General features: G+C 42.4%; 8 pseudogenes; all 8 read right to left on the bottom strand.

The window, feature by feature from the left end:
- Positions 1–1,150: 1,150 nt before the first annotated feature.
- Positions 1,151–1,270, bottom strand: LOC141268539 (5S ribosomal RNA; annotated as a pseudogene).
- A 621-nt stretch (positions 1,271–1,891) lies between these two features.
- On the bottom strand, positions 1,892–2,000 carry LOC141269569 (5S ribosomal RNA; annotated as a pseudogene).
- Positions 2,001–8,502: 6,502 nt separating this feature from the next.
- On the bottom strand, positions 8,503–8,622 carry LOC141268936 (5S ribosomal RNA; annotated as a pseudogene).
- Positions 8,623–9,228: 606 nt separating this feature from the next.
- On the bottom strand, positions 9,229–9,347 carry LOC141270163 (5S ribosomal RNA; annotated as a pseudogene).
- Positions 9,348–10,288: 941 nt separating this feature from the next.
- On the bottom strand, positions 10,289–10,408 carry LOC141268783 (5S ribosomal RNA; annotated as a pseudogene).
- A 13,065-nt stretch (positions 10,409–23,473) lies between these two features.
- Positions 23,474–23,593, bottom strand: LOC141268985 (5S ribosomal RNA; annotated as a pseudogene).
- Positions 23,594–24,213: 620 nt separating this feature from the next.
- Positions 24,214–24,332, bottom strand: LOC141268964 (5S ribosomal RNA; annotated as a pseudogene).
- Positions 24,333–25,271: 939 nt separating this feature from the next.
- LOC141269546 (5S ribosomal RNA) lies at positions 25,272–25,391 on the bottom strand (annotated as a pseudogene).
- Between the last annotated feature and the right edge of the window lie 1,856 nt (positions 25,392–27,247).

The raw sequence follows: 27,247 nt of genomic DNA, 5'->3' as shown, positions 1-27,247 counted from the left end.
TTTTAATGGACAATCCAAGAATAAATAGATACATTTTTTTATAAGAATATCGTGATATTGATACTTTGAGAAGTCCTTAGTAGAAAAAAAATAATACAGGAAGAGTATTATTTTACAGTCTCCCATCTAAGTACTAACCAGGCCTGACCCTGCTTAGCTTCCAAGATCAGATGAGATTGGGCGTGTTCAGGGCGGTGTGGCCGTAGGCAGAGACAAGCCTCTCACTTGCTGCTTTTCTACTTTGACGTGTGGCTGCCGGCTGCCCTTTCCAGTGCTCAGCAAGACCAGGTCCTTTTGTGCTTTCCCTTCTCTTCAATTTTTTTGCTGGCTTCCTTAAAAGGTCTTGTAGACAGAACGCCCCACTCAGAGCCACTGAGCTCACTGATCGGCTGCAGTGCTGTCGACGGAATGTCAGCTTCACGGCCAATGCCACAGGCCGGGAGCAGAGGCGAGACTCACCGGTAGACCCGGGTAGGGTGAGTAGAGCGCGGTTAGTTGCTTTCTAATAGCTTGCAGCCGGGGATTAATTTTTAATGAAAGGGAACAATCCCTTTGTCTGTCTGCAACGCGCCACACCTAGGAAGCGCACTCTCACACACAAGCCAGCATGCACACGTGCTCGCATGTGACAACACCCCCTATCTGCCCCTACAACCTCTCCGTCACCATGCATCAGACTCTCCTGCCTGTTTTATGATTTCAGGACCCTAGCAGGAATCACCGCCCCCCTCCACAATTCCTTCCGCACCTTCCTTGCCTTCCTTGCACTGAGGTTAGCTCTTTGTCAGCCGTCTAGCTTGGTTACACAAGCTTCTTTGCAGAGAAACATGTTATTTCTGCTGGCCCTCGCTAGGCGGCCGGCATCCAAAACCTTCCCTGGTCACCTGCTGAAAGCCTGGCCCCTTCACGGCCCCGGGTGCTTTTAACGCCATCATTTCCACACGGCGAGCTGCGGAGTCAATAAGCACTCCTAGCCGTGGCAAGGAGCTCGGTGTCAGGCCTGCGTGAAGGCGGCGGGGTAGCGTACTTAGCTGCCAACTGGCTCAGAGGCCTTGGGGCTTCCATCATCTAAGTTACTTAAGGTCGGTGTCCGGCAAGGTGCCGTTCCATGATAGTCGAGCTGGGCAGTAGGGCAAAACTTCATCAAAATGGTCTACAGCACTCAGTGTTCCCAGGAGGTCTCCAATCCAAGTACTGTCCGAGCCCAGCCCTGCTTTGCTTCCGAGATCAGACGAGATCGGGCGTATCCAACGTGGTATGGCCAGTAGACGCTGCTCGATCCATCGCCTGGCCAGCCTTTCTCAGGATCGCTTGGTGGCGAGCAATCTGGCCATGACGGGGCGGGCTCCGACGGGTCCATGCAAAGGCTGTGCCGTCCCTACAGGTGTGGTTTGTTTAGCAGTGATTCACCCGCCGCATCAGGTGTCTTCAAAAATGTCTCGGCGCAGGGTCTCCTGCAGGCTAAACCCTTCATCGCGGTAATGTGACAGAAAGAGCAAGCTGGACCCGTAACTTGTGGGCGGAGCGAGACGTCCAGGGGTGAATGAAGGAAGAGGGTGAGATGGTTGCCAGTGACTTTGAGCTGTTCTTCAGGGGGGAGGGTCGTGTTGCCTGCAAAGGTCTTCTGCTTGGGGTTACCGGTGGTTGCCTCCAGCCACGCGGGAGACGCTGGTCCTGGTGAAAACGAGCCTAGTATTAAAAGTAAAGAAGCAACAATGCTAGAGGCCCACGGTGATCAGAAGGATGCTGGTATTTTGCAGAGATGAAATAGCGCAAGAGAGAAAGCAAATGAAAAAAAAAAAAGAGAATTAATGTGTGCACTTGTGAAAGGGAATGGAAAAAAGGCATAGAAGAGAGTGCCCCCTGCTGGTGGAAGGAAGGAAAAAGCAAAAGCCCACAGCACCTGGTATTCCCAGGTGGTCTCCTATCCAAGTACTAACCAGGCCCGACCCTGCTTAGCTTCCGAAATCAGGCGTGTTCAGGATGGTGTGGCCGTAGACAGAGACAAGCCTCTCACTTGCTGCTTTTCTACTTTGACGTCTGGCTGCCGGCTGCCCTTTCCAGTGCTCAGCAAGACCAGGTCCTTTTGTGCTTTCCCTTCTCTTCAATTTTTTTGCTGGCTTCCTTAAAAGTAGAGATGAGCGGTGTTCGACTAGAACTGTTCGCCAATCTCAAATTCGAGCTGTTTTGGGCGGTGTTCGAGTTGTTCGACGAACCCGAACGATTTGCAAAAAATTCGGCTGTTCGAGGTTATGTTCGATAACTGTTCGTGCACCAAAAGCGTGTCCTGCATGTCTGGCGCTATTTAGAGCACCAATCACGCAGGGATTGTCTGCCACTCACTGTAATGCCACAGCCATGGTGGTTGTGGCATTACAGTGATTGCCCAAATCGATGGGAACAGTGCCAACAGTGAAACATGAAAAGCCGGCAATTCAGCAGCGGCATACACCTGTACCCGACAATTTAGAACCGAAAGAATAGAGCTTCACACATAGATTAGATAGATATAAACATGTCAGCCACATATATACGAAGTACAGTGAAAGTGCTGCTTACTGTACTTGTCATTTAGCGTAAAGGATTTATCAAAAAAAATAATAGTGTTTTCATGCACCGTCTCTTTAAAAAAGCCGGCCGGCAATTCAGCAGCGGTACCCGACAATTTATAACAGACAGAATAGAGCTTCACACATAGATTAGATAGATAGAAACATGTCAGTCACATATATATGAAGTACAGTGATAGTGTTGGTTACTGTACTTGTCATTTAGTATTAAAATAAAGGATTTATTACTAAAAAAATTGGCGTGGGGTTCCCCTTAATTTTAGGCTCTAGCGGAGGTTAAGCAGACGGCTGGGGCAGATGTTTGAAGCCTGGGAAGGGGGTAATACCCACGGAGCTTCCCAGGCTACTAATATCAGCCCCCAGCTGAATACATAGCCTTTACTAGCTATTAAAATGGGGGACCCCCCCAAAAAATTGACGTGGGGTCCCCCCTAATTTAATAGCTAACAAAGGCTAGGCAGACAGCTGGGGGCTGATATTAATAGCCCAGGAAGGGAGCCATGAATATTGGCCCCCTCCCAGGCTAGAAACACCAGCCGTCAGCCGCCCCAGAAATGGCGCATTCATAGGATGCGCCAATTCTGGCACTTAGCCTCGCTCTTCCACACTGCCCTGGTGCGGTGGCAGGGGGTAATAGGGTTGGGGTTGATGTCAGCTTATAATGCCAGCTGACATCAAGCCCAGGTTAGTAATGGAGAGGCGTCTATAAGACACCCCCATTACTAACCCCATAGTCAAAGTTAAAAAAAACACAAACACCCAGAATAAAGTCCTTTAATTGAAATAAAGACACAATCCTTTATTGTTCTAAATTAAACCATACTTACCGTCACGCCCATTCCAGCTGAAGCCAATGATCTCCTGCAATAAAAGAAAAATAATAAAGCAACCTCATCCTTACCTTTCCATGGTTCCCACGACAGCTTCAGCTCTGCTACATCGAGATGACAGGCTGGACCGCAGCAGAATGCTGCCATCCAGCCTCTCATCCCGCAGACACTGAGAAGCGCAGGCTTGCTTGCGCTGCTCAGCGTCTCTCTGTGACGACATCCAGATGAGCCGAGTTCATGTCCAATGAACTCGGCTCACCTCATGCACGTCACTGACAGCGTGGGAAAATTCTCACGCTGAAGCGGTGAGTGCAGGAGAATTCTCCCACGCTGTCAGTGACGTGCATAAGGTGAGCTCATGTCCAATGAACTCAGCTCACCTCCTGCACGTCACTGACAGCGTGGGAGAATTCTCCTGCACTCAGCGCTTCAGCGTGAGAATTCTCCCACGCTGAAGCGCTGAGTGCAGGAGATTTTTCCCACGCTGTCAGTGACGTGCATAAGGTGAGCTCATGTCCAATGAACTCAGCTCACCTCCTGCACGTCACTGACAGCGTGGGAGAATTCTCCTGCACTCAGCGCTTCAGTGTGAGAATTCTCCCACGATGAAGCGCTGAGTGCAGGAGAATTTTCCCACGCTGTCAGTGACGTGCATGAGGTGAGCCGAGTTCATTGGACATTAACTCGGCTCATCTGGATGCCCTCACAGAGAGACACTGTGGAGCGCAAGCAAGCCTGCGCTTCTCAGTGTCTGCGGGATGACAGGCTGGATGGCAGCGTTCTGCTGCGGTCCAGCCTGTCATCTCGATGTAGCAGAGCTGAAGCTGTCATGGGAACCATGGAAAGGTAAGGATGATGTTGCTTTATTATTTTTCTTTTATTTCAGGAGATCGTTGGCTTCAGCTGGAATGGGCGTGATGGTAAGTATGGTTTAATTTAGAACAATAAAGAATTGTGTGTTTATTTCAATTAAAGGACTTTTTTCTGGGTGTTGTGTTTTTTTTAAATACTTTACTAGAAATTCATGGTGGTCATGTCTAATATTGGCGTGACCCCATGAATTTCGGGCTTAGGGCCAGCTGATAATGCCAAGCTGGCCCTAACCCCTTTATTACCCAGTGAGCCACCGCATCAGGGCCCTGGATGAGTTGGGTACAGCGCCAGAAGATGGCGCTTCTATGAACGCGCCATTTTCCGGGGTGGCTGCGGACTGCAATTTGCAGCGGGGGTGGCCCAGAAAGCTTGGGCCTCCCTGCGCTGCGGATTCCAGCCCCCAGCTGCCTAGTTGTACCTGGCTGGACACAAAAACAGGGCGATGCCCCACGTCAATTTTCTTTAAATTATTTCATGAAATAATTAAGAAAAAAAGGGCTTCCCTATATTGTTGTGTCCGGCCAGGTACAAATAGGCAGCTGGTGGTTGGGGGCAGCCCGTTCCTGCCTGCTGTACCTGGCTGGACACAAATATAGTGCGAAGCCCCACGTCAATTTTTTTTTAATTATTTCATGAATTTCCTGAAATAATTTAAAAAAATTGAAGTGGGGCTTCGCACTATATTTGTGTCCAGCCAGGTACAGCAGGCAGGAACGGGCTGCCCCCATCCACCAGCTGCCTATTTGTACCTGGCCGGACACAACAATATAGGGAAGCCCTTTTTTTCTTAATTATTTCATGAAATTCATGAAATAATTAAAAAAAATTGAAGTGGGGCTTCGCACTATATTTGTGTCCAGCCAGGTACAGCAGGCAGGAACGGGCTGCCCCCAACCATCAGCTGCCTATTTGTACCTGGCCGGACACAACAATATAGGGAAGGCCTTTTTTTCTTAATTATTTCATGAATTTCATGAAATAATTAAAAAAAAAGTACGTGGGGCTTCGCCCTATTTTTGTGTCCAGCCAGGTACAACTAGGCAGCTGGGGGCTGCAATCTGCAGCGCAGGGAGGCCCAAGCTTTCTGGGCCACCCCCGCTGCAAATTGCAGTCCGCAGCCGCCCCAGAAAATGTCGCGTTCATAGAAGCGCCATCTTCTGGCGCTGTACCCAACTCATCCAGGGCCCTGATGCGGTGGCTCACTGGGTAATAAAGGGGTTAGGGCCAGCTTGGTATTATCAGCTGGCCCCAAGCCCAAAATTCATGGGGTCACGCCAGTATTAGACATGACTGCCATGAATTTCTAGTAAAGTATTTAAAAAAAACACAACACCCAGAATAAAGTCCTTTAATTGAAATAAAGACACAATTCTTTATTGTTCTAAATTAAACCATACTTACCATCACACCCATTCCAGCTGAAGCCAACGATCTCCTGCAATAAAAGAAAAATAATAAACCAACCTCATCCTTACCTTTCCATGGTTCCCACGACAGCTTCAGCTCTGCTACATCGAGATGACTGGCTGGACCGCAGCAGAACGCTGCCATCCAGTCTGTCATCCCGCAGACACTGAGAAGCGCAGGCATGCTTGCGCTCCTCACTGTCTCGCTGTGACGGCATCCAGATGAGCCGAGGTCATGTCCAATGAACTCGGCTCACCTCATGCACGTCACTGACAGCGTGGGAAAATTCTCCTGCAATCAGCGCTTCAGCGTGAGAATTTTCCCACGCTGTCAGTGACGTGCATGAGGTGAGCCGAGTTCATTGGACATGAACTCGGCTCATCTGGATGTCGTCACAGAGAGACGCTGAGCAGCGCAAGCAAGCCTGCGCTTCTCAGTGTCTGCGGGATGACAGGCTGGATGGCAGCGTTCTGCTGCGGTCCAGCCTGTCATCTCGATGTAGCAGAGCTGAAGCTGTCGTGGGAACCATGGAAAGGTAAGGATGAGGTTGCTTTATTATTTTTCTTTTATTGCAGGAGATCGTTGGCTTCAGCTGGAATGGGCGTGATGGTAAGTATGGTTTAATTTAGAACAATAAAGGATTGTGTCTTTATTTCAATTAAAGGACTTTATTCTGGGTGTTTGTGTTTTTTTTAACTTTGACTATGGGGTTAGTAATGGGGGTGTCTCATAGACGCCTCTCCATTACTAACCTGGGCTTGATGTCAGCTGGCATTATAAGCTGACATCAACCCCAACCCTATTACCCCCTGCCACCGCACCAGGGCAGCGTGGAAGAGCGAGGCTAAGTGCCAGAATTGGCGCATCCTATGAATGCACCATTTCTGGGGCTGCTGACGGCTGGTGTTTCTAGCCTGGGAGGGGGCCAATATTCATGGCTCCCTTCCTGGGCTATTAATATCAGCCCCCAGCTGTCTGCCTAGCCTTTGCTAGCTATTAAATTAGGGGGGACCCCACGTCATTTTTTTGGGGGGGTCCCCCATTTTAATAGCTAGTAAAGGCTATGTATTCAGCTGGGGGCTGATATTAGTAGCCTGGGAAGCTACGTGGGTATTACCCCCTTCCCAGGCTTCAAACATCTGCCCCAGCCGTCTGCTTAACCTCCGCTAGAGCCTAAAATTAAGGGGAACCCCACGCCAATTTTTTTAATAATAAATCCTTTATTTTAATACTAAATGACAAGTACAGTAACCAACACTATCACTGTACTTCATATATATGTGACTGACATGTTTCTATCTATCTAATCTATGTGTGATGCTCTATCTTTCTGTTCTAAATTGTCGGGTACCGCTGCTGAATTGCCGGCCGGCTTTTTTAAAGAGACAGTGCATGAAAACACTATTATTTTTTTAAATAAATCCTTTACACTAAATGACAAGTATAGTAAGCAACACTATCACTGTACTTATTATATATGTGACTGACATGTTTCTATCTATCTAATCTATGTGTGAAGCTCTATTCTTTCTGTTCTAATTTGTCGGGTACAGATGCTGAATTGCCGGCCGGCTTTTTTAAAGAGACGGTGCATGAAAACACCAATATTTTTTTAATAAATCCTTTACACTAAATGACAAGTGCAGTAACCAACACTGTCACTGTGCTTCTTATATGTGTGACTGACATGTTTCTATCTATCTAATCTATGTGTGATGCTCTATTCCTTCTTGTCTAAATTGTCGGGTACCGGTGTATGCCGCTGCTGAATTTGCCGGCCGGCTTTTTTAAAGAGAGTGTCTTCTGAGCAGTTTGTCAGCTTTTGGACACCTTTGCAGGTGTTTTCTATGTGTTTCTATGTGTTTTTGTTTGCCTGCCATTGGTTTTAACGGTGTTCGACGGTGTTCTAAGGTGTTCGACGAACAGTTCGACGAACAGTTCCTCGAACATCCCGGTGTTCGACGAACCGAACCGAACCCGAACACTATGGGGGTGGCTCAACACTACTTAAAAGGTCTTGTAGACAGAAGGCCCCACTCAGAGCCGCTGAGCTCACTGATCGACTGCAGCGTTGTCGACGGAACGTCAGCTTCACGGCCAATGCCACAGGCCGGGAGCAGAGGCGAGACTCACCGGTAGACCCGGGTAGGGTGAGTAGAGCGCGGTTACTTGCTTTATAATAGCCTGCAGCCGGGGATTAACTTTTAATGAAAGGGAACATTCCCTTTGACTGTCTGCAGCGCGCCACACCTAGGAAGCGCACTCTCACACACAAGTCAGCATGCACACGTGCTCGCACGTGACAACACCCCCTATCTGCCTCTACAAACTCTCCGTCACCATGCGTCAGATTCTCCTGCCTGTTTTATGATTTCAGGGCCCTAGCAGGAATCACCCCCCCTCCCCAATTCCTTCCGCACCTTCCTTGCCTTCCTTGCACTGAGGTTAGCTCTTTGTCAGCCGTCTGGCTTGGTTACACAAGCTTCTTTGCAGAGAAACATGTTACTTCTGCTGGCCCTCGCTAGTCGGCCGGCATCCAAAACCTTCCCTGGGCACCTGCTGAAAGCCTGGACCCTTCACGGCCCCGGGTGCTTTTAACGCCATCATTTCCACACGGCGAGCTGCGGAGTCAATAAGCACTCCTAGCCGTGGCAAGGAGCTCGGTGTCAGGCCTGCGTGAAGGCGGCGGGGTAGCGTACTTAGCTGCCAACTGGCTCAGAGGCCTTGGGGCTTCCATCATCTAAGTTACTTAAGGTCGGTGTCCGGCAAGGCGCCGTTCCATGCTAGCCGAGCTGGGCAGTAGGGCAAAACGTCATCAAAATGGTCTACAGCACCCGGTGTTCCCAGGAGGTCTCCCATCCAAGTACTGTCTGAGCCCAGCCCTGCTTTGCTTCCAAGATCAGACGAGATCGGGCGTATCAAATGTGGTATGGCCAGTAGACGCTGCTCGATCCATCGCCCGGCCAGCCTTTCTCAGGATCGCTTGGTGGCGAGCAATCTGGCCGTGACGGGGCGGGCTCCTAAGGGTCCATGCAAAAGCTGTGCCATCCCTACAGGTGTGGTTTGTTTAGCAGTGATTCACCCGCCGCATCAGGTGTCTTCAAAAATGTCTCGGCGCAGGGTCTCCTGCAGGCTAAACCCTTCATCGCGGTAATGTGACAGAAAGAGCAAGCTGGACCCGTAACTTGGGGGCGGAGCGAGACGTCCAGGGGTGAATGAAGGAAGAGGGTGAGATGGTTGCCAGTGACTTTGAGCTGCTCTTCAGGGTGGAGGGTCGTGTTGCCTGTAAAGGTCTTCTGCTTGGGGTTACCGGTGGTTGCCTCCAGCCACGCGGGAGACGCTGGTCCTAGTATTAAAATTAAAGAAGCAACAATGCTGGAGGCCCACGGTGATCAGAAGGATGCTGGTATTTTGCAGAGATGAAATAGCGCAAGAGAGAAAGCAAATGAAAAAAAGAAAAGAGAATGAATGTGTGCACTTGTGAAAGGGAATGGAAAAAAGGCATAGAAGAGAGTGCCCCCTGCTGGTGGAAGGAAGGAAAAAGCAAAAGCCTATAGCAGCTGGTATTCCCAGGCGGTCTCCCATCCAAGTAATAACCAGGCCCAAAAGTGCTTAGCTTCCAAGATCAGACGAGATCAGGCGTGTTCAGGGTGGTGGGGCCGTAGGCAGAGACAAGCCACTCACTTGCTGCTTTTCTACTTTTACGTCTGGCTGCCGGCTGCCCTTTCCAGTGCTCAGCAAGACCAGGTCCTTTTGTGCTTTCGCTTTTCTTCAATTTTTTTGCTGGCTTCCTTAAAAGGTCTTGTAGACTCAACGCCCCACTCAGAGCGGCTGAGCTCACTGATCGGCTGCAGCACTGTCGACGGAACGTCAGCTTCACGGCCAATGCCACAGGCCGGGAGCAGAGGCGAGACTCACCAGTAGACCCGGGTAGGGTGAATAGAGCGCAGTTAGTTGCTTTCTAATAGGCTGCAGCCGGGGATTAACTTTTAATGAAAGGGAACAATCCCTTTGACTGTCTGCAGCACGCCACACCTAGGAAGCGCACTCTCACACACAAGCCAGCATGCACACGTGCTCGCACGTGACAACACCCCCTATCTGCCCCTACAACCTCTCCGTCACCATGCGTCAGACTCTCTTGCCTGTTTTATGATTTCAGGGCCCTAGCAGGAATCACCCCCCCCTCCCCAATTCCTTCCGCACCTTCCTTGCCTTCCTTGCACTGAGGTTAGCTCTTTGGCAGCCATCTGGCTTGGTTACACAAGCTTCTTTGCAGAGAACCATGTTACTTCTGCTGGCCCTCGCTAGGCGGCCGGCATCCAAAACCTTCCCTGGGCACGTGCTGAAAGCCTGGCCCCTTCACGGCCCCGGGTGCTTTTAACGCCATCATTTCCACACGGTGAGCTGCGGAGTCAATAAGCACTCCTAGCCGTGACAAGGAGCTCGGTGTCAGGCCTGGGTGAAGGCGGCGGGGTAGCGTACTTAGCTGCCAACTGGCTCAGAGGCCTTGGGGCTTCCATCATCTAAGTTACTTAAGGTCGGTGTCCGGCAAGGCGCCGTTCCATGCTAGCCGAGCTGGGCAGTAGGGCAAAACGTCATCAAAATGGTCTACAGCACCCGGTGTTCCCAGGAGGTCTCCCATCCAAGTACTGTCTGAGCCCAGCCCTGCTTTGCTTCCAAGATCAGACGAGATCAGGCGTATCCAAGGTGGTATGGCCAGTAGATGCTGTTTGATCCATCGCCCGGCCAGTCTTTCTCAGGATCGCTTGGTGGCGAGCAATCTGGCCGTGACGGGGTGGGCTCCGAAGGGTCCATGCAAAGGCTGTGCCGTCCCTACAGGTGTGGTTTGTTTAGCAGTGATTCACCCGCCGCATCAGGTGTCTTCAAAAATGTCTCGCCGCTGGGTCTCCTGCAGGCTAAACCCTTCATCGCGGTAATGTGACAGAAAGAGCAAGCTGGACCCGTAACTTGGGGACGGAGCGAGACGTCCAGGGGTGAATGAAGGAAAAGGGTGAGATGGTTGCCAGTGACTTTGAGCTGCTCTTCAGGGGGGAGGGTCGTGTTGCCTGCAAAGGTCTTCTGCTTGGGGTTACCGGTGGCTGCCTCCAGCCACCCGGGAGACGCTGGTCCTGGTGAAAAGGAGCCTAGTATTAAAAGTAAATAAGCAACAATGCTGGAGGCCCACAGTGATCAGAAGGATGCTGGTATTTTGCAGAGATGAAATAGCTCAATAGAGAAAGCAAATGAAAAAAAGAAAAGAGAATGAATGTGTGCACTTGTGAAAGGGAATGGAAAAAAGGCATAGAAGAGAGTGCCCCCTGCTGGTGGAAGGAAGGAAAAAGCAAAAGCCTACAGCACCTGGCATTCCCAGGCGGTCTCTGTTAAATGGTTAATTATGTAAATTCATTTGGAATGTTAATCGATAATCATTTTTCTGAGTTCTATGCCTCAGCCATCGTGTCTAGTTGACATACGCTATTTGTGTGTGTATTTTTGGTTCACTACCATATGTAGAACAGGTGTCCATACGACTGGCTATAAAAGCCCATGGTACAGAAAGGGGGGGCTCTCTTGCTCTGCCCACCCCACAAGACACAGAATCTTCATGCTGAGAAGCAGATGACATGTAGGCCTGGACACATGCTGGACAAAGACATGATTTACCAGCCAGGATCCAAGGAAAGATGGGTGAATCTCAACAATTAAGCTAATTATGGACAAATGGACAATTACTTTATAACTAATTATTGTATGTACCTGCTGCAATCTGATTCTTTTTAATGGACAATCCAAGAATAAATAGATACATTTTTTTATAAGAATATCGTGATATTGATACTTTGAGAAGTCCTCAGTAGAAAAAAATAATACAGGAAGAGTATTATTTTACAATGGTGAGCCAGCCAGTCCTGTTTTTTTGTTTTTTAAATTAAGTAAGTGAATTTCTTCCGTGAACAAGGGGGAAGTCCTGACGAGCTGAACAGCTGTTGTTCACGTGTCAGTAAATTCACTAGTTTGTCACGAGAAGCAGAAAGGACCTACAGACTGAGGAAAGACAGGAAGCAGAGGTACTAACAAGGAACAGAATCACACAGGAAAAGAATCAGACGAACTGAAGACAGGACGTGCTGATAAAGAGAAGCCAAGGAATCTTAAGGTAAGCAAAATATGGATATAATTTCTTCTTTTGCTAAACAAAGTAATATTAATTTCAAAGTTAATGTAGGAGATGACATAGAAGTTTTGTGGCTCAGTTTATACAAAGAATGTGAATTGCAGAATTTACAGTTAACTTCTAAATTGGTAAATAGAGACAAACAGAAATTGAGAAATATTCTACATTTGGTAGATTTTTTTCATAGTCTTGTGTTAGAGATTTCTAAGCAGGAAAATAGTGTAGAAGTGTCAGACGGTGATACTGATTCAGACTGTAATGTGGAAAATGAACAAGAAGTAAGACACGTGTCTGTAACTGAAGGTGACCTTGGTTCTGACCAAGAGACGGACATACAGAAACCTGACATGGGAGGAGACATGACTGACATACGAGAAACCGATATGCTAGGTGATGTGGGAGGAGACGTGAGTGACTTAGGAGGAACGGACGTACAAGAGCCACTAAAAATATCAGAGAGTTCTGGAATTACCCAGGCTCAACTCCAAATTAAAATGAGGAAAAATTTGCTGAAATTATACAAAATCATGCCAAAATATGATGTCAAAATCCATGCCTGTAGAAATTCAGAGACATTTGAGAGCTTCTCTGATAAGTTTGATTTATCCAATGAGGAGAGGAATCAATTATTTAAAATATGGATTCCTGTGACATTGTCCAGACGTTTACATTTAATGCCCTGTGAAAATGACTCTCCTAATGGATGGGAAAATGATTCGGACAGATTAAGATATTTGATCTATTGTGTCACAAAGGATTTTCCCAACATAGAAGATCTGCAGAAACTAAGGATTGGTAGGAAGGAATGTACATATACATTCATGTCCATATTTGAACGGTTGTACAAAGCTCTCATCAAAAATGGAAAAGTACAACATATGATAACAACTTTTGTACAAAAATTCAAATTCCTAAATTCAGTTTCCCAAGTTATGGCATCCCAAAAAATTCATTATTTGAATGTGCGCAGATGGTGGATTTTGTTAGAAAACATGAGAATCGTGAAAAGAAAATAAATCAAGCTAAATTTATAAAACCAGGAAAGGTAAAATCTTACCAAAAGCCAATTTCAAACTCTCCTAGACTGAGTCATCCCTATAGTGAACTCTATCAAATACGCAGAAGATTTCATATATGTTATAAGCCATATCAGCCAGTGCAAAGATCCATCTCTCCACAGAATGAGTTAATTCTCAGTCAGAACTGTGATTCTCTAAAAAGGAAAATGGCTGAAACTGATGGACAGAGACAGGTGAGACGACCAACTCACAGTGACGTCATGGAATGTGGACAGAAGAACAGGCAGTTCTCTGAGGTTTTGAAGGATAGAAAAATGTCTTTCCTAAATATGGCGTTCCTGTAGATATTTGAGAGAGACAGAAGATTTGGTTTAGGGAGTGGCTAAGGAAAAACTGTAATTACAATGTTTTATCAAAATGTAATACAATGTCTCAATATTTATTTATAATCTTATACAGTAAAATTGTAGTTACATAGTTTCTAATAGTTTATATATATATATATATATATATATACACTTGTCTAAGTAGAGATTGCGTATAATTGTATTTATATATACGTTTATAAAATATATATATATATATATATTAATTAATAAATTAGAGCTTCATATATATAAATTTAAGTAGCAATATTTTGAATTACATTAGAACCAACCAATATATGTATAAGATATTTAAATAATTCTGTTTCTGTATGAATTTGATATTTAATTTTATTTTCTTATATTTCCTTAGAGTTTTCATTCCAAAGCAGGATTTGATCAAAGAACTCTAAAATGGATTTATTTCTTTATTCACACAGGAAGTGAAAAAATTGCATGATTTTATGTGTATAACATTTTAAAATAATAACAATATATCTAGTTGAACTATAATATATATGTAATACTTATTAATTCTTTTGTGTTGCTAATATTTTCTGTGCATGAAGTGTTCGTGCAAATTAAAGTAGCTTTACAGCATGACGTGTGACAGCTGCGGCCTTTGAACTTTGAGCTAATAGTATAGGATCCCATTCATTCTATTTTCAACTGATGTAAATTAAGACCGGACAGCAAGTGAAAAAAGAATCTAAGACAAGAGTTTTTTCAAGTGTCTGAAATTCCAGTGACTTACTCTCATATTATATAATATGTACTTGGGGAATATTCAAAGAAATATAAAGATATTCAATTGATATGGCAATGCGCATTAATAAATTGGGATACAACAATTTTGGGTTAAATATATATATGTCTAAAACTTCATATGTGGAATGTTTGAGTTGAACAGATCTGTGAATGTCAGAGTGAAGGTGACAGATGAGTAAATCAGCAGCTGCTAAGTGTGATTGATGTGACAGAGGCCTCGTATGTTTGTATGTTTGAAAAAATAAAAATGTTTCTTTATGTGAAGGTACAAAAATATATTTAATTCTGAGGAAATTATAATACATAATTAGGTATTATCTACATATATATATTTCTATATTTCTCTAATAATTATTATTTCTTGATTTAACTAATAGTGGATAAGGGCAACCACACATTAAAATGGTTTACAAAGCAAATTTATATTTAGAATAATTTTCCACATGATAATATTCTTGAATAACTATAATATTATTTTTAATGGTTACCTAAATAGGTACACACCTCTCTTTAGTCAAATCTATGCTACTCATCGATATGAAATTTATAATTTGGTTCTGATATATACATAAATTTTATAAAATAATATTTTTGGTATTAAGGGGGAAAATGTGTTTTTGATCCTGATTACATAATCAATTTTGATCAATACTTATTTTCCACACATTTTAATAAAGAAGAAATAATAATAAGGTACTATGCTATAATTAAGAAGGGTATTACATGCAAAGTTGCAAAATTTAATATTTTTTGGTGGTACAAGGTTATGACAAATATGAAATCATCCAGATAATGGAGATATAAGGGTATTTTTTATGGAGAATATAATTACTCTGCATTTGTCATTAAAATTTAAAGGCCTTATTTTTATTTTTATTCTTATTTTTACTCTTAATTTTATTTTTCATTTTTAAAATTTTATTCTTACTTTATACTTCTTATTTTTCTATTTTTTCATTTTTTTAATTCTCATTTGATTTTATTTGAGTTCAATATCTCAATTGAGAAAACACATTAATATTTAATAAAGTAATGTCTAATACAATAGTATTGCTTCATTAAATATATATTGCTAAGGAAAAAAATGTTTACATTTTCTGAGTAAACACAACAATTCATTCATTCATTTATTCATTCATTCATTTATTCATACATTCATATATTTATTCATTTTGGTTCAGGAGTATACATTCTTTGATATTATTGGTTTAATAAAGATATAAAAACTTGTTTTTTCAAAATACACTGACACCTATGGGTTGGAAAAGGTAATTACACCTATGACATAAAAATGTTATATCATATGGAGAACTTGATTGATAATGAATTATTATCTATTATTGTTTATTATTCCAAACATAATTTATTTTAATATTTTGATAATAATTAGATGGATATTACTGATTGCTATGGTACGCTGTGATATTATAGGTTAGGAAAAACTGCCAGATTTGGTATCAGATTAGGGAATGAAGACTTCAATCAAGACATCGCAATTATGAATTCTATCTTAATAAAGACTTTTAATTTTTATAAATCAAAGAGATTCTCAAAAGTTACAAGAAGAAGCAAGTGATATCCGGACGTCTCAGAAGGTAACAGGTGTGAATGCTGAGTGTTATAATAGACTGTGTCCATTACATACAATACAATTCACACCACTGATCACCAGGACGGCAGAGGACGATGATCCTATATGTACTGTGTTGTGTTCAAGTTTCATCACGTTCCAGTGGTTTCTTATCACCTGCAACGCTTCAATGAAAGCTGGTGAACAGGTAATACCTGGCATATGTGTCCTGTATATAAAGGACTGAGTACTGGTTATGGTGCTATATAAAGCAGGAAAGTGTCAAGTTAACCCTTGCTTTACTGACCAAAGACGTCACATCTGTTCCAAAAGTGACACGAGACCAGTGCGGACACATGGAAGATTCCAAAGACGATCCAACGTAAGTCCAGGTGACACTGCACAGATATTAAAGCTACATTTCATCCATGGACTTTGTTTTCTTATCAACTGACACACATGATCTTTCTAATAAAGAGTACAGTTTATGGACTGAACAATAATGAACACAATTATGGACTGTACAATATCTACATGCTGTAATTTATTTCAAAGGAGTTTTCATCTAAAGACTGTGTTATAAAAGAACCAAGAAGACGAGACGACGACCCGATGACATCAGATGATGACGATTGAACCCGCGATTGCTTCAATTTAGATATAGGGAAGTATAATTATACATATTAAATGAATATTAGTCACGGCTTACCATAACATGAATTCACATCATTATATAACAATAATCCGATATTGATACTATAATTACTACTATTATTATTATGGAAATTTAATGATATTGCCAAGGAAGAAGGAAAGAAAAAATGATTGATGAATGTATCTTCTTTTGAGATTTTTCAGTTAAAGTCCTTTTATTCTCAAAAAAGGGGGAAATATTAAATGGTTAATTATGGAAATTCAATTGGAATGTTAATCGATAATCATTTTTCTGAGTTCTATGCCTCAGCCATCGTGTCTAGTTGACATGCGCTATTTGTGTGTGTATTTTTGGTTCAATAGCATATGTAGAACAGGTGTCCATGCGACTGGCTATAAAAGCCCATGGTACAGAAAGGGGGGGCTCTATTGCTCTGCCCACCCCACAAGACACAGAATCTTCATGCTGAGTAGCAGATGACATGTAGGCCTGGACACATGCTGGACAAAGACATAATTTACCAGCCAGGATCCAAGGAAAGATGAGTGAATCTCAACAATTAAGGTAATTATGGACAAATGGACATTTACTTTATAACTAATTATTGTATGTACCTGCTGCAATCTGATTCTTTTTAATGGACAATCCAAGAATAAATAGATACATTTTTTTATAAGAATATCGTGATATTGATACTTTGAGAAGTCCTCAGTAGAAAAAAATAATACAGGAAGAGTATTATTTTACAATGGTGAGCCAGCCAGTCCTGTTTTTTTGTTTTTTAAATTAAGTAAGTGAATTTCTTCCGTGAACAAGGGGGGAGTCCTGACGAGCTGAACAGCTGTTGTTCACGTGTCAGTAAATTCTCTAGTTTGTCACGAGAAGCAGAAAGGACCTACAGACTGAGGAAAGACAGGAAGCAGAGGTACTAACAAGGAACAGAATCACACAGGAAAAGAATCAGACGAACTGAAGACAGGACGTGCTGATAAAGAGAAGCCAAGAAATCTTAAGGTAAGCAAAATATGGATATAATTTCTTCTTTTGCTAAACAAAGTAATATTAATTTCAAAGTTAATGTAGGAGATGACAAAGAAGTTTTGTGGCTCAGTTTATACAAAGAAGGTGAATTGCAGAATTTACAGTTAACTTCTAAATTGGTAAAAAGAGACAAACAGAAATTGAGAAATATTCTACATTTGGTAGATTTTTTTCATAGTCTTGTGTTAGAGATTTCTAAGCAGGAAAATAGTGTAGAAGTGTCAGACGGTGATACTGATTCTGACTGTAATGTGGAAAATGAACAAGAAGTAAGACACGTGTCTGTAACTGAAGGTGACCTTGGGTCTGACCAAGAGACGGACATACAGAAACCTGACATGGGAGGAGACATGACTGACATACGAGAAACCGACATACTAGGTGATGTGGGAGGAGACGTGAGTGACGTAGGAGGAACGGACGTACAAGAGCCACTAAAAATATCAGGGAATTCTGGAATTACCCAGGCTCAACTCCAAATTAAAATGAGGAAAAATTTGCTGAAATTATACAAAATCATGCCAAAATATGATGTCAAAATCCATGCCTGTAGAAATTCAGAGACATTTGAGAGCTTCTCTGATAAGTTTGATTTATCCAATGAGGAGAGGAATCAATTATTTAAAATATGGATTCCTGTGACATTGTCCAGACGTTTACATTTAATGCCCTGTGAAAATGACTCTCCTAATGGATGGGAAAATGATTCGGACAGATTAAGATATTTGATTTATTGTGTCACAAAGGATTTTCCCAACATAGAAGATCTGCAGAAACTAAGGATTGGTAGGAATGAATGTACATATACATTCATGTCCATATTTGAACGGTTGTACAAAGCTCTCATCAAAAATGGAAAAGTACAACATATGATAACAACTTTTGTACAAAAATTCAAATTCCTAAATTCAGTTTCCCAAGTTATGGCATCACAAAAAAATTCATTATTTGAATGTCCGCAGATGCTGGATTTTGTTAGAAAACATGAGAATCGTGAAAAGAAAATAAATCAAGCTAAATTTATAAAACCAGGAAAGGTAAAATCTTACCAAAAGCCAATATCAAACTCTCCTAGACTGAGTCATCCCCATAGTGAACTCTATCAAATACGCAGAAGATTTCATATATGTTATAAGCCATATCAGCCAGTGCAAAGATCCATCTCTCCACAGAATGAGTTAATTCTCAGTCAGAACTGTGATTCTCTAAAAAGGAAAATGGCTGAAACTGATGGACAGAGACAGGTGAGACGACCAACTCACAGTGACGTCATGGAATGTGGACAGAAGAACAGGCAGTTCTCTGAGGTTTTGAAGGATAGAAAAATGTCTTTCCTAAATAGGGCGTTCCTGGAGATATTTGAGAGAGACAGAAGATTTGGTTTAGGGAGTGGCTAAGGAAAAACTGTAATTATAATGTTGTATCAAAATGTAATACAATGTCTCAATATTTATTTATAATCTTATACAGTAAAATTGTAGTTACATAGTTTCTAATAGTTCATATATACATATATATATATATATATATATACACTTGTCTAAGTAGAGATTGCGTATAATTGTATTTATATATACGTTTATAAAATATATATATATTAAAAAATTAGAACTTCATATATATAAATTTAAGTAGCAATATTTTGAATTACATTAGAACCAACCAATATATGTATAAGATGTTTAAATAATTCTGTTTCTGTATGAATTTGATATTTAATTTTATTTTCTTATATTTCCTTAGAGTTTTCATTCCAAAGCAGGATTTGATCAAAGAACTCTAAAAATGGATTTATTTCTTTATTCACACAGGAAGTGAAAAAATTGCATGATTTTATGTGTATAACATTTTAAAATAATAACAATATATCTAGTTGAACTATAATATATATGTAATACTTATTAATTCTTTTGTGTTGCTAATATTTTCTGTGCATGATGTGTGCGTGCAAATTAAAGTAGCTTTACAGCATGACGTGTGACATCGGCGGCTTTGAACTTTGAGCTAATAGTATAGGATCCCATTCATTCTATTTTCAACTGATGTAACTTAAGACCAGGCAGCCAGTGAAAAAAGAATCAAAGACAAGAGTTTTTTCAAGTGTCTGAAATTCCAGTGACTTACTCTCATATTATATCATATGTACTTGGGGAATATTCAAAGAAATATAAAGATATTCAATTGATATGGCAATGCGCATTAATAAATTGGGATACAACAATTTTGGATTAAATATATATATATATATATATATATATATATATCTAAAATTTCATATGTGGAATGTTTGAGTTGAACAGATCTGTGAATGTCAGAGTGAAGGTGACAGATGAGTAAATCAGCAGCTGCTAAGTGTGATTGATGTGACAGAGGCCTCGTATGTTTGTATGTTTGAAAAAAAAAATGTTTCTTTATGTGAAGGTACAAAAATATATTTAATTCTGAGGAAATTATAATACATAATTAGGTATTACTGTATCTACATATATATTTCTATATTTCTTTAATAATTATTATTTCTTGATTTAACTAATAGTGGATAAGGGCAACCACACATCAAAATGGTTTACAAAGCAAATTTATATTTAGAATAATTTTCCACATGATAATATTCTTGAATAACTATAATATTATTTTTAATGGCTACCTAAATAGGTACACACCTCTCTTTAGTCAAATCTATGCTACTCATCGATATGAAATTTATGCACAATATTTCTAGAAGAATAATTATTTTTAATTTGGTTCTGATATATACATAAATTTTATAAAATAATATTTTTGGTATTAAGGGGGAAAATGTGTTTTTGATCCTGATTACATAATCAATTTTGATCAATACTTATTTTCCACACATTTTAATAAAGAAGAAATAATAATAAGGTACTATGGTATAATTAAGAAGGGTATTACATGCAAAGTTGCATAATTTAATATTTTTTGGTGGTACAAGGTTAGGACAAATATGAAATCATCCAGATAATGGAGATATAAGGGTATTTTTTATGGAGAATATAATTACTCTGCATTTGTCATTAAAATTTAAAGGCCTTATTTTTATTTTTATTCTTATTTTTACTCTTAATTTTATTTTTCATTTTTAAAATTTTATTCTTACTTTATACTTCTTATTTTTCTATTTTTTCATTTTTTAATTCTCATTTGATTTTATTTGAGTTCAATATCTCAATTGAGAAAACACATTAATATTTAATAAAGTAATGTCTAATACAAGAGTATTGCTTCATTAAATATATATTGCTAAGGAAAAAAATGTTTACATTTTCTGAGTAAACACAACAATTCATTCATTCATTTATTCATTCATTCATTCATTCATTCATACATTCATAAATTTATTCATTTTGGTTCAGGAGTATACATTCTTTGATATTATTGGTTTAATAAAGATATAAAAACTTGTTTTTTCAAAATACACTGACACCTATGGGTTGGAAAAGGTAATTACACCTATGACATAAAAATGTTCTATCATATGGAGAACTTGATTGATAATGAATTATTATCTATTATTGTTTATTATTCCAAACATAATTTATTTTAATATTTTGATAATAATTAGATGGATATTACTGATTGCTATGGTACGCTGTGATATTATAGGTTAGGAAAAACTGCCAGATTTGTATCAGATTAGGGAATGAAGACTTCAATCAAGACATCGCAATTATGAATTCTATCTTAATAAAGACTTTTAATTTTTATAAATCAAAGAGATTCTCAAAAGTTACAAGAAGAAGCAACTGATATCTGGACGTCTCAGAAGGTAACAGGTGTGAATGCTGAGTGTTATAATAGACTGTGTCCATTACATACAATTCACACCACTGATCACCAGGACGGCAGAGGACGATGATCCTATATGTACTGTGTTGTGTTTAAGTTTCATCACGTTCCAGTGGTTTCTTATCACCTGCAACGCTTCAATGAAAGCTGGTGAACAGGTAATACCTGGCATATGTGTCCTGTATATAAAGGACTGAGTACTGGTTATGGTGCTATATAAAGCAGGAAATTGTCAAGTTAACCCTTGCTTTACTGACCAAAGACGTCACATCTGTTCCAAAAGTGACACGAGACCAGTGCGGACACACGGAAGATTCCAAAGACGATCCAACGTAAGTCCAGGTGACACTGCACAGATATTAAAGCTACATTTGATCCATGGACTTTGTTTTCTTATCAACTGACACACATGATCTTTCTAATAAAGAGTACAGTTTATGGACTGAACAATAATGAACACAATTATGGACTGTACAATATCTACATGCTGTAATTTATTTCAAAGGAGTTTTCACCTAAAGACTGTGTTATAAAAGAACCAAGAAGAAGACGAGACGACGACCCGATGACATCAGATGATGACGATTGAACCCGCGATTGCTTCAATTTAGATATAGGGAAGTATAATTATACATATTAAATGAATATTAGTCACGGCTTACCATAACATGAATTCACATCATTATATAACAATAATCCGATATTGATACTATTATTACTATTACTATTATTATTATGGAAATTTAATGATATTGCCAAGGAAGAAGGAAAGAAAAAATGATTGATGAATGTATCTTCTTTTGAGATTTTTCAGTTAAAGTCCTTTTATTCTCAAAAAAGGGGGAAATGTTAAATGGTTAATTATGTAAATTCATTTGGAATGTTAATCGATAATCATTTTTCTGAGTTCTATGCCTCAGCCATCGTGTCTAGTTGACATGCGCTATTTGTGTGTGTATTTTTGGTTCACTACCATATGTAGAACAAGTGTGCCATACGACTGGCTATAAAAGCCCATGGTACAGAAAGGGGGGGCTCTCTTGCTCTGCCCACCCCACAAGACACAGAATCTTCATGCTGAGAAGCAGATGACATGTAGGCCTGGACACATGCTGGACAAAGACATGATTTACCAGCCAGGATCCAAGGAAAGATGGGTGAATCTCAACAAGCTAATTATGGACAAATGGACAATTACTTTATAACTAATTATTGTATGTACCTGCTGCAATCTGATTCTTTTTAATGGACAATCCAAGAATAAATAGATACATTTTTTATAAGAATATCTTGATATTGATACTTTGAGAAGTCCTCAGTAGAAAAAAATAATACAGAAAGAGTATTCTTTTACAGTCTCCCATCCAAGTACTAACCAGGCCCGACCCTGCTTAGCTTTCGAGATCAGATGAGATCGAGCTTGTTCAGGGTCGTGTGGACGTAGACAGAGACAAGCCTCTCACTTGCTGCTTTTCTACTTTGACGTCTGGCTGCCGGCTGCCCTTTCCAGTGCTCAGCAAGACCAGGTCCTTTTGTGCTTTCCCTTCTCTTCAATTTTTTGGCTGGCTTCCTTAAAAGGTCTTGTAGACACAACGCCCCACTCAGAGCCGCTGAGCTCACTGATCGGCTGCAGCGCTGTCGACGGAACGTCAGCTTCACGACCAATGCCACAGGCCGGGAGCAGAGGCGGGACTCACCGGTAGACCCGGGTAGGGTGATTAGAGCGCGGTTAGTTGCTTTCTAATAGCCTGCAGCCGGGGATTAACTTTTAATGAAAGGGAACAATCCCTTTGACTGTCTGCAGCGCGCCACACCTAGGAAGCGCACTCTCACACACAAGCCAGCATGCACACGTGCTCGCACGTGACAACACCCCCTATCTGCCCCTACAACCTCTCCGTCACCATGCGTCAAACTCTCCTGCCTGTTTTATGATTTCAGGGCCCTATCAGGAATCACCCACCCCCCCTCCCCAATTCCTTCCGCACCTTCCTTGCCTTCCTTGCACTGAGGTTAGCTCTTTGGCAGCCGTCTGGCTTGGTTACACAAGCTTCTTTGCAGAGATACATGTTACTTCTGCTGGCCCTCGCTAGGCGGCCGGCATCCAAAACCTTCCCTGGGCACCTGCTGAAAGCCTGGCCCCTTCACGGCCCCGTGTGCTTTTAACGCCATCATTTCCACACGGCGAGCTGCGGAGTCAATAAGCACTCCTAGCCGTGACAAGGAGCTCGGTGTCAGTCCTGCGTGAAGGCGGCGGGGTAGCGTACTTAGCTGCCAACTGGCTCAGAGGCCTTGGGGCTTCCATCATCTAAGTTACTTAAGGTCGGTGTCCGGCAAGGCGCCGTTCCATGCTAGCCAAGCTGGGCAGTAGGGCAAAACGTTATCAAAATGGTCTACAGCACAAAGTGTTCCCAGGAGGTCTCCCATCCAAGTACTGTCTGAGCCCAGCCCTGCTTTGCTTCCGAGATCAGACGACATCAGGCATATCCAAGGTGGTATGGCCAGTAGACGCTGCTCGATACATCGCCCGGCCAGCCTTTCTCAGGATCGCTTGGTGGCGAGCAATCTGGCCGTGACGGGGCGGGCTCCGAAGGGTCCATGCAAAGTCTGTGCCGTCCCTACAGGTGTGGTTTGTTTAGCAGTGATTCACCCGCCGCATCAGGTGTCTTCAAAAATGTCACGGCGCAGGGTCTCCTGCAGGCTAAACCCTTCATCACGGTAATGTGACAGAAAGAGCAAGCTGGACCCGTAACTTGGGGGCGGAGCGAGACGTCCAGGGGTGAATGAAGGAAGAGGGTGAGATGGTTGCAGTGACATTGAGCTGCTCTTCAGGGGGGAGGGTCGTGTTGCCTGCAAAGGTCTTCTGCTTGGGGTTACCGGTGGTTGAATCCAGCCACGTGGGAGACGCTGGTCCTGGTGAAAAGGAGCCTAGTATTAAAAGTAAAGAAGCAACAATGCTGGAGGCCCACGGTGATCAGAAGGATGCTGGTATTTTGCAGAGATGAAATAGCGCAAGAGAGAAAGCAAATGAAAAAAAGAAAAGAGAATGAATGTGTGCACTTGTGAAAGGGAATGGAAAAAAGGCATAGAAGAGAGTGCCCCCTGCTGGTGGAAGGAAGGAAAAAGCAAAAGCCTCCAGCACCTGGTATTCCCAGGTGGTCTCCTATCCAAGTACTAACCAGGCCTGACGCTGCTTAGCTTCCAAGATCAGACGAGATTGGGCGTGTTCAAGTTGGTGTGACCGTAGGCAGAGACAAGCCTCTCTCTTGCTGCTTTTCTACTTTGAAGTCTGGCTGCCGGCTGCCCTTTCCAGTGCTCAGCAAGACCAGGTACTTTTGTTCTTTCCCTTCTCTTCAAATTTTGCTGGCTTCCTTAAAAGGTCTTGTAGACACAACGCCCCACTTAGAGCCGCTGAGCTCACTGATCGGCTGCAGCGCTGTCGACAGAACGTCAGCTTCACTGCCAATGCCACAGGCCGGGAGCAGAGGCGAGACTCATCGGTAGACCCGGGTAGGGTGAGTAGAGCGCGGTTAGTTTCTTTCTAATAGCCTGCAGCCGGGGATTAACTTTTAATGAAAGGGAACAATCCCTTTGACTGTCTGCAGCACGCCACACCTAGGAAGCGCACTCTCACACACAAGCCAGCATGCACACGTGCTCGCACGTGACAACACCCCCTATCTGCCCCTACAACCTCTCCGTCACCATGCGTCAGACTCTCCTGCCTGTTTTATGATTTCAGGGCCCTAGCAGGAATCACCCCCCCCTCCCCAATTCCTTCCGCACCTTCCTTGCCTTCCTTGCACTGAGGTTAGCTCTTTGTCAGCCGTCTGGCTTGGTTACACAAGCTTCTTTGCAGAGAAACATGTTACTTCTGCTGGCCCTTGCTAGTCGTCCGGCATCCAAAACCTTCCCTGGGCAACTACTGAAAGCTTGGCCCCTTCACGGCCCCGGGTGCTTTTAATGCCATCATTTCCACACGGCGAGCTGCGGAGTCAATAAGCACTCCTAGCCATGGCAAGGAGCTCGGTGTCAGGCCTGCGTGAAGACGGCGGGGTAGCGTACTTAGCTGCCAACTGGCTCAGAGGCCTTGGGGCTTCCATCATCTAAGTTACTTAAGGTCGGTGTCCGGCAAGGCGCCGTTCCATGCTAGCCGAGCTGGGCAGTAGGGCAAAACGTCATCAAAATGGTCTACAGCACCTTGTGTTCCCAGGAGGTCTCCCATCCAAGTACTGTCCGAGCCCAACCGTGCTTTGCTTCCAAGATCAGACAAGTTCGGGGGTATCCAAGGTGGTATGGCCAGTAGACGCTGCTCGATCCATCGCCCGGCCAGCCTTTCTCAGGATCGCTTTTTGGCGAGCAATCTGGCCGTGATGGGGCGGGCTCCGAAGGGTCCATGCAAAGGCTGTGCCGTCCCTACAGGTGTGGTTTGTTTAGCAGTGATTCACCGGCCGCATCAGGTGTCTTCAAAAATGTCTCGGCGCAGGGTTTCTTGCAGGATAAACCCTTCATCGCGGTAATGTGACAGAAAGAGCAAGCTGGACCCGTAACGTGGGGGCGGAGTGAGACGTCTCCGGGGTGAATGAAGGAAGAGGGTGAGATGGTTGCCAGTGACTTTGAGCTGCTCTTCAGGGGGGAGGGTCGTGTTGCCTGCAAAGGTCTTCTGCTTGGGGTTACCGGTGGTTGCCTCCAGCCACGCGGGAGACGCTGGTCCTGGTGAAAAGGAGCCTAGTATTAAAAGTAAAGAAGCAACAATGCTGGAGGCCCACGGTGATCAGAAGGATGCTGGTATTTTGCAGAGATGAAATAGCGCAAGAGAGAAAGCAAATGAAAAAAAGAAAAGAGAATGAATGTGTGCACTTGTGAAAGGGAATGGAAAAAAGGCATAGAAGAGAGTGCCCCCTGCTGGTGGAAGGAAGGAAAAAGCAAAAGCCTTCAGCACCTGGCATTCCCAGGCGGTCTCTGTTAAATGGTTAGTTATGGAAATTCATTTGGAATGTTAATCGATAATCAATTTTCTGAGTTCTATGCCTCAGCCATCGTGTCTAGTTGACATGCGCTATTTGTGTGTGTATTTTTGGTTCACTACCATATGTAGAACAGGTGTCCATACGACTGGCTATAAAAGCCCATGGTACAGAAAGGGGGGGCTCTCTTGCTCTGCCCACCCCACAAGACACAGAATCTTCATGCTGAGAAGCAGATGACATGTAGGCCTGGACACATGCTGGACAAAGACATGATTTACCAGCCAGGATCCAAGGAAAGATGGGTGAATCTCAACAATTAAGGTAATTATGGACAAATGGACAATTACTTTATAACTAATTATTGTATGACCTGCTGCAATCTGATTCTTTTTAATGGACAATCCAAGAATAAATAGATACATTTTTTTATAAGAATATCGTGATATTGATACTTTGAGAAGTCCTCAGTAGAAAAAAATAATACAGGAAGAGTATTATTTTACAATGGTGAGCCAGCCAGTCCTGTTTTTTTGTTTTTTAAATTAAGTAAGTGAATTTCTTCCGTGAACAAGGGGGAGTCCTGACGAGCTGAACAGCTGTTGTTCACGTGTCAGTAAATTCACTAGTTTGTCACGAGAAGCAGAAAGGACCTACAGACTGAGGAAAGACAGGAAGCAGAGGTACTAACAAGGAACAGAATCACACAGAAAAGAATCAGACGAACTGAAGACAGGACGTGCTGATAAAGAGAAGCCAAGGAATCTTAAGGTAAGCAAAATATGGATATAATTTGTTCTTTTGCTAAACAAAGTAATATTAATTTCAAAGTTAATGTACGAGATGACATAGAAGTTTTGTGGCTCAGTTTATACAAAGAATGTGAACTGCAGAATTTACAGTTAACTTCTAAATTGTTAAATAGAGACAAACAGAAATTGAGAAATATTCTACATTTGGTAGATTTTTTTCATAGTCTTGTGTTAGAGATTTCTAAGCAGGAAAATAGTGTAGAAGTGTCAGACGGTGATACTGATTCTGACTGTAATGTGGAAAATGAACAAGAAGTAAGACACGTGTCTGTAACTGAAGGTGACCTTGGGTCTGACCAAGAGACGGACATACAGAAACCTGACATGGGAGGAGACATGACTGACATACGAGAAACCGACATACTAGGTGATGTGGGAGGAGACG

The sequence above is a fragment of the Phyllobates terribilis genome, unplaced genomic scaffold (genome assembly GCF_046119375.1).
Source record: "Phyllobates terribilis strain yellow unplaced genomic scaffold, ASM4611937v1 Scaffold_4__5_contigs__length_816908805, whole genome shotgun sequence".
Classification (NCBI taxonomy): domain Eukaryota; kingdom Metazoa; phylum Chordata; class Amphibia; order Anura; family Dendrobatidae; genus Phyllobates; species Phyllobates terribilis.
The sequence above is the reverse complement of the archived record's forward strand: the minus strand, read 5'-3'. Positions and strand labels throughout refer to the sequence as shown.